Source organism: Oratosquilla oratoria, chromosome 3 (assembly GCF_046742065.1).
Source record: "Oratosquilla oratoria isolate Oo_2021 chromosome 3, ASM4674206v1, whole genome shotgun sequence".
Classification (NCBI taxonomy): domain Eukaryota; kingdom Metazoa; phylum Arthropoda; class Malacostraca; order Stomatopoda; family Squillidae; genus Oratosquilla; species Oratosquilla oratoria.
In genome coordinates, this window is record NC_134779.1 from 29,152,067 (window position 1) to 29,158,247 (window position 6,181).

A 6,181-nucleotide genomic window follows, 5' to 3' on the forward strand; every position below is an offset into this window, starting at 1 on the left:
TGTAAATACGGTGGACCAAGGTCATGTTTACTTTCCTTGATGGAAATGACAGTGAAATGGGAATGCAAGTAGTCTTTCACTGGACCTCGATCGTCAGGACATTGCGAATGAAGTTGTTGGAATGTCACTTTTTTTTCCCGTTTACAAGTCCCAAGCCTACGGGATTTGCGCGCACAACTTGAGTCAACGGGACAGATCGACGCGAAGTACTCCGACAACTTTTTTTTTTTTTGGGGGGGGAGGGGAGAAGGAGGAGGAGGGGCTGGTAGGTACCTGCTCGGACCTCAACCTTGCAGGTGATCCGGAACTGCTCATACAGCACATGAATGCAGGAGAGACGGCGGCGTCCAAGGTATGATGATTAGACGATGCCCGGAGGAACCTAATAACGCATCACACACACACACACACACACACACACACACACACACACACACACACACACACACAAACACACACACACACACACACGATGATGTCACCTCAGGTCCGAGGTGAGCAGCGCGCGGTCGGAGGCCATTATTCAGAGGGAGCAGTGAAAGAAGAAAGATTATGCCATGTTAGAAGAAGAAGAAGAACCAGACATGGAAAGAAGCGCCGTGGAAACTAAGAGGAAAGATCAGGAGGGCGAGGAGGAGGAGGAGGAGGAAGGAGGTATGGAGGAGAAAGGCATCGTGGAAACGAATGGAAAGATAAAGAGCAGAGGGAAAGAATGTCCGCGCAGGTAATAATAATAAGATGAGGGACGGGGCCGCGAGGGGAGGTGAAGCCTCCTCCTACGATCGCAAATTCCGACACTGTAACAGGAGAAGGATGGAGTTTGTTTACAAAAGCAGCAGCCGCGCTAGGCGGCGACCGGCTGCCGGCCTGCCTGCCTGCCTGCCGGCCTGCCTGCCTGGCTCCGCACACAAGACACATCTGTCTCACCTACAATATTAATCACATCTTGGTGTAGAAGATTAAAATGACAAGGAAAAGTGACTGCCCGTTCTCAGATACACACACACACACACACACACACACACATATGTATATATATATATACCTCTCCTGGGAATGTTTGCCCACAAACAAAATAGACGATGGCTACAGTCGGATTAAGGAAATCGACGACCGACAACCTTGTCGAACCAATTCCTCCTACTCCTGCAGCATCAGCAGCAGGAGCCGTTGTTTTATGGGCTAAGGAAGGAGAAGAGGAAGAAGAATTTCAGAGATTTTTTTTCCAGATGCTGCGGGAGGGGAAGGGGATAAATATGATCAAAAAGCTATGAAATAAGAATGGAAAGAAGTCTATGAAAATGCTTTCCAACATAGTTAAAGGTCACATGGTAACTATACAGTTCCACCAGTTTTCGAAAACGAATGTATGATCTTCAGCTACACATGCTAGGGTCACTAAAGGTAAACAAAGTTAGCAAACATCTCTTCATTCCTCCAAATATCTGTGACCTTGAATTCAGCCTTTTCAAGGTCACTCAAGGTCAACATATGCTCTTGTTAAGGACTGTAGTTTACCAGAGTTTCTATCCTAGGTCAAATTATATGTTTCATTACTAAGTTTCATAACTGAAAAAGAGAAGGAGGATATGGGTCTTGGTTTGAAGTAGATCAAACAGCTGTTGAGGAAGTGACACGCACGCACGCACGACCTCTTCCTCTTGACCGATAGTTTAGCGATCCGAGTTCGAGTCCCGCCTAGGCCAAAAGCAAATCAGCATCTTTACACTGTATGCCGGCACTCCAATTCTGGTGGGCAATGAGTTTTATGTGTGTGTGTGTGTGTGTGTGTGTGTGTGTGTGTGTGTGTGTGTGTGTGTGTGTGTGTGTGTGTGTGTATGTGTGTGTGTGTGTGTAAGGTCTATTACTCATAGATCGGGCCATATATGAGCTCTCACCCGGGAGGGTAATAGGTGCCGATCACGAGTCCAACACATGACCCAAGACCATAATGGTGACTGAGACACAAATTTCGGTGACCTTGACGTGATGATGGCTAAAGGGGGCGCAAAGATGGCACCGCTGCCTTCTCGACGACTCGAAGTTTGATGGGTCATGTTGTTCCCAAAGGGAAAAAAAAACGTAGAAGGAAGAAACATCATAAGAATAAGTAGTGAGGAGGTAATCGTGCATGACAAAAATTACGATCAGAATCCCAACTGCGCAGAAGAGGAGGAGGAGAGGGAGGAGGAGAGGGAGAGCATGAGGAAGAATGGCGGGAGGAAATGGGGAGGGTTCGGGGAGTTCAGGGGGAGGTGGAGAAGAGCCCATGGGGGGGGGGGGGGTTAGCTTCAAGCATGACCATGATGAGGGATTCCCTAGTAAGATCCCTCATTAATTATACAACGACGGATCTTGAGGAAAAACACTTTGGCCAGTCAAGGATAAATAGGAACCTTAAACGAATTATAACTAGTTCGGGTCATGATCTATGAATTAAAGATTTCTAGAACGTACCCGATTCTAGAGTAGACTAGTAAGTCTGTACCAAGTGTTCTAGTAAAACTCGAATCATATATTGATAGTATCTAGGAAAATGTACCACTGTATCTCGCTGGATTGTAGGGGGAGGGGCATTTTCCTAAGTTTGGACTTACTTTCTAAAATCTATTTCAGTATATATATATATATATATATATATATATATATATATATATATATATATATATATATATAATATATATATATATATTATTGTAATGTAAGAAACGAATGATACTTGCGCCGGCGCGCCCGCGCCCGCGCACACACACATATATTTATATATATATATATATTATATATATATATATATACATATACGAGTATAATGTGTGTGTGTTTTTTTTGTAATAATTTTGTCTATGATAAAGGAAAACTCTTCATAGAGAAATGATGACACTTTTATACTACGACTGTCCCTCCGTTATGCTGTCCCCCAACTCCTTGTTGCTGTCCTGTACCATTTCTCTGAGTATTCATTTTCTGCTGTGGGGGAATTCCCTGTGGTGGGGGAAAAAAATACTGCCATCAAGTATTTCCACTTGGATCGTAAGAGGCGAGAAGAAAGGGATGGGGAGTGGGACTAGGCATCCTTCTCCTTGTAGCCCCACAGGGGACATTCCTAAACGAAAAAGTAAAGGCATAAGAGGGTCTGGGAGTTTCCTGACCAGCACCCTAAGGTTTGGGTCTTTTAATGTGCGTGGATGTGGTACAGATTAGAGTAAAAGGGAAGAGATAGGTAGTATGTTTGTGAGAAGAAAGATGGATGTGTTGGCTTTGAGTGAAACTAAGTTGAAAGGGAAGGGTGAGTGTAAGTTTGGGAGTGTAATTGGGAGGTTATCAGGAGTGAAGAGAGGGCGAGGGAGGGAAGGGGTGGCTATTCTAGTAAGTGAAGAGATAGGTAAACGTGTAGTAAAGTGGAAGGAGGTTTCCTCAAGGATAATGTGGATGAAAGTGAAAGTGGGAAAGGAGATGTGGGTCTTTGTAAGTGCATATGGGCCTGGCAGTGAGAAGAGTGTAGAAGAAAGGGAGGCCTTTTGGATAGATTTAAATGAGTGCATAGAGGATTTAGGGAGAAATGTCAATGTAATAGTACTGGGAGACCTTAATGCTAGGGTAGGAAATGGTCCAATTGATGGAGTGGTTGGGCAATGTGGAGTTCCAGGAAAGAATCGTAGTGGAGAGTTGATGGTGGAAATGTGTCTAGAGAGTTGATGATAGCAAATACAGTGTTTCGGAAGAAAGTCAAGCATAAGTACACATGGGAGAGGGTGGTGGATGGAAGGGTGGTAGATAGAGCGTTGATGGATCATGTAGTGGTAAATAGGATAGGGGAGAGGGTGGGGGAATATCAGATCATTTTTTGGTGGAAGGTAAGTTGAGAGTGGAGGATAGATGGAGAAAGAGGAAAGGGACAAAAGGTAGGGAGGTGCTTAGAGTGAACTCTTTAAAGGAAAAGGAAAAGGAGAAGGAGTACAAGAAGAAGCTGAAGGAGGAGTGGGAGGGAGTGAAGGATAGAGTAGAGCTAGGTGTGGAGGAGGAATGGGGATGGTTCAAGGAGGGAGTCACAAAGTGTGCAAGGATGATGTGTGGAACAAGAAGGACAGGAGGAAATAGAAGGGTAGTGAATGGTGGGATGAGGAAACAAAGAAGGTTGTAGAAGAGAAGTGAGCTTTCACAGATTGGTTACAAAATAGGACGAGGGAGTCATATGAGAGGTACAAAGAAAAGAAAAGAGAAGTAAAGCAAAAGGTAAAGGAGGCAAAGAGGAGAGCAGATGTGAAGTGGGGTAAGAGTATGACAGAAAATTTTGAAAGTAATAAAAAGATGTTTTGGAAAGAAATTAAGAGAGGAGGAGGAGGCGAATCAAGTAGAGAAGAAAAGGTAAAAGGTGCAGATGGAGAGATGATAATGGAAGCGATGGCAGTAAGGGGAAGATGGGCAGAATATTTTAGGGAGTTGCTAAATGTAAAGGAGGATAGGGAGGGAAAGATAGTTGCAGTGGGAAGTGCTAAGAAAATGACCGTGATGAGTGAGGAAAATGGAAGGATGAAGTGAAGGCAGTTGTTAAGATGATGAAAGCAGGTAAGGCATCTGGTCTGGATGGATGCCATGCAGAATATCTAAAAAAAAAAAAAAAAAAAAAAAAAAAAAAAAGGAGGTACAGTGATGGTGGACTGGCTGGTGAGGTTATTTAATGTTTACTGGAGAGAGGGTAGATTGCCGGGGGACTGGAGGAGTGCCTGTATAGTTCCACTTTACAAGGGAAAAGGGGACAAGTGTGAATGTAGTAGTTTCAGAGGGATTAGCTTGTTAAGTGTAGTTGGGAAGGCATATGGGATGATCTTGATTGAGAGGATTAGGAGAGGAACAGAGGGAGTAATTGGTGAGGAACAGTGTGGATTTCGGATGGGTAGAGGTTGTGTAGATCAGATCTTTGTGGTAAGACAAATATGTGAGAAAGCTATAGGAAAGGGGAAGGATGTTTTTTGGGCTTTTATGGATCTGGAAAAGGCTTACGATAGGGTAGACAGAAAGGCACTGTGGGAAGTTATGCAGTTATATGGGATAGGAGGAAAGCTTCTAGGAGCTGTCAAGATTTTTTACGAGAGTAGTAGAGCTTGTGTCAGGATTAGAAATGGAGAAAGTGAGTGGTTTGAGGTAAAGGTGGGACTTCGTCAAGGATGTGTTATGTTGCCCTGGCTGTTCAACTTATACATGGATGGGGTAGTGCGAGAGGTAAATGCAAGGGTAGTGGATCAGGTATTGGAGATGGGTAAAGAAAATGGAGAAAAGTGGGAGGTGAGCCAGCTGTTGTTTGCTGGCGACACTGCGCTTGTGGCAAGATCAGAGAAGGGATTGAGGACGTTGGTGACAGAGTTTGGGAGAGTATGTGATAGAAGAAAGCTAAAGATAAATGTGGGTAAAAGTAAGGTGATGAGATGTACAAGGGGTGAAAGTGGCAGTAGACTGGAAGTGAGCATTAAGGGAAAGCGACTGGAGGAAGTGGATAGTTTTAGATACTTGGGTGCAAATGTGGCAGGAAAAGGTGGAGTGAAGGTGGAGGTAGAATGTAGATTGAGAGAAGTAAATGCCTTGGTGGATTAAAAAGTGTAATGAGGAATAGACATTTGGGAATGGATGCTAAGAGGAGACTGTATGAAGGAGTGATTGTGCCAACAGCACTGTATGGGGCAGAAACATGGAACATAAGAGAGGAAGAGAGAAGGAGTTTGAATGTGTTGAGATGAGGTGTCTGAGAAGTAAGCGAGGTTTCCCTTCATCTGAGCGTGCTTTGCTAAGCGCTATCACTGTTCACAGTAAGTAAACTTCTAGTGATACAGATAAGGTTTTAATGAGGCTATTTAATTACATCTACTTGAAATAAATCGGTAAATTGTGTTAAACTGACAGTTTTATGAGTGGCAAAGTGAGAAGTGTTTTCACAGCTGGTGAAGTAACGGAATATTCTACATGTACGATACTGGAGCCGGAACTATAGATGTTTTGGTGAATTTCTTATTCATTCTAATTAATTTTCTTATTAATCCTTCTCAACTGGGTCCGTTGAAAAGAGTTGTTTACATTATTTTCACCCTTGGCTTGGGAGCAACAAGTCTGGTCAGCCGCTAGGCCGCTTCCATACTTTCCTTCTCTTTCTGTTTTTTTTTTCTTTTCTTTTAAACCACTTGTAGAAGAC